The 1182-nt window shown below is 33.9% G+C and overlaps 1 long non-coding RNA gene across 2 annotated transcripts in view; it reads left to right on the top strand.

The window, feature by feature from the left end:
* The first annotated feature begins 8 nt into the window (after positions 1-8).
* Positions 9-1182, top strand: part of LOC108564440 — a 4675-nt gene continuing 3501 nt past the window's right edge. The window contains exon 1 of one of the 2 annotated variants that reach the window (XR_001891149.1): positions 9-125. This is a non-coding gene — a long non-coding RNA (uncharacterized LOC108564440). Of the gene's footprint in view, positions 126-852; positions 1073-1182 lie in introns of those variants that run through there. The other variant, XR_001891150.1, reaches the window with a different exon arrangement.

The following is a 1182-nucleotide window of genomic DNA, read 5'->3' as shown; positions in this document are numbered from 1 at the left end:
TCAGGTTGACTTCGAAGGATGGACCTATGACATGGAGCTGAATGGGATGAGTCAATGGGACAGGAGCCAATTTTACTTCCAAAGACGCCAATTCTTTGCCATATTGTAATATATTCATGAAAGCTGTAAGTATTTTTCTATTTCTGGGAGAAAATTTGTACATGTTTAGGAAGGTCTTTCACAATTAACGCAAAATGTATTACTATACATACATTTCAATTTATATATATAATGAGATATTCTTAACAGATTTGACAAAAACATGAGTAAAGTACATTTCTTGTTTTATCAAAGAATACCTAATTTTTTTTTTCTGAGTGGTGAGGATTCATATCCAACTCTACTGTTAACACCAGAGAGCACAATTAATATGCAATCAATCGAAGCTATTGGCATATTTTGATCGAGTGCATCCATATCTACTTTAGTCTCATTATGGAATTGTATATCAGGAATTGTACATCATTCACAGTACAAGTATGGTGCATACTGTATATCAGAATTACTGACTTCCTCTGTTGTTTCACTTGGAAATCCAAAAATTGATATTTCAATGATATAGATAGGTTACCTTGACCCATCTGCAGAACTTATGAGTCAACAAAAATAGTTATGTTGTAAAAGTAGTTCTTCGCGAACAGTTTTTCCGTGCAACAGTATTCTGTAAAAATTATATATTGGAAATCCAATTTGATGTCGAAGTAAATCCTCATATTGTAATGTACATTTTTCTTCTTGCGTTTTACGCCATCTTTTGTAAGCATGAGTTATTAACTATTGTTGTAATGAGGTTTACCACCAGTTGCTAGGGGATTCCCCTTGGCCTCCATTTTAGGAAATGGCTGTGAATTGGTGAAACTTGTGTGAGGAGTGGTTCTCAGTGAATACTTGTATTTTTAACCCTTCTAAGACAGCGTGGAGATTATTTTCGGGACTATCGTTTGCAACTAATTGTATTAGAATAGTAAAAGTACGCGGTTACAACAAAAATTATTGTTGAAATGTAAAAATACGTCGCACGTCCTAGAAGGGTTAAGTTAAGCAAAAGTGATATAAATATCTTGTACAAATGGTTTGTTATGGCCATAGAGTTGCCCATAATATATCATAGTAAGCTACTTGTACAAAACCTTAAGAAGACTGCATCAACATCTTAGGAGCCAAACCAGTTCCTGTTGAAAA

This window comes from Nicrophorus vespilloides, unplaced genomic scaffold (assembly GCF_001412225.1).
Source record: "Nicrophorus vespilloides isolate i.1.1-1 unplaced genomic scaffold, Nicve_v1.0, whole genome shotgun sequence".
Taxonomy (NCBI): Eukaryota; Metazoa; Arthropoda; class Insecta; order Coleoptera; family Silphidae; genus Nicrophorus; species Nicrophorus vespilloides.
This window is presented reverse-complemented; position numbering and strand designations above follow the sequence as displayed.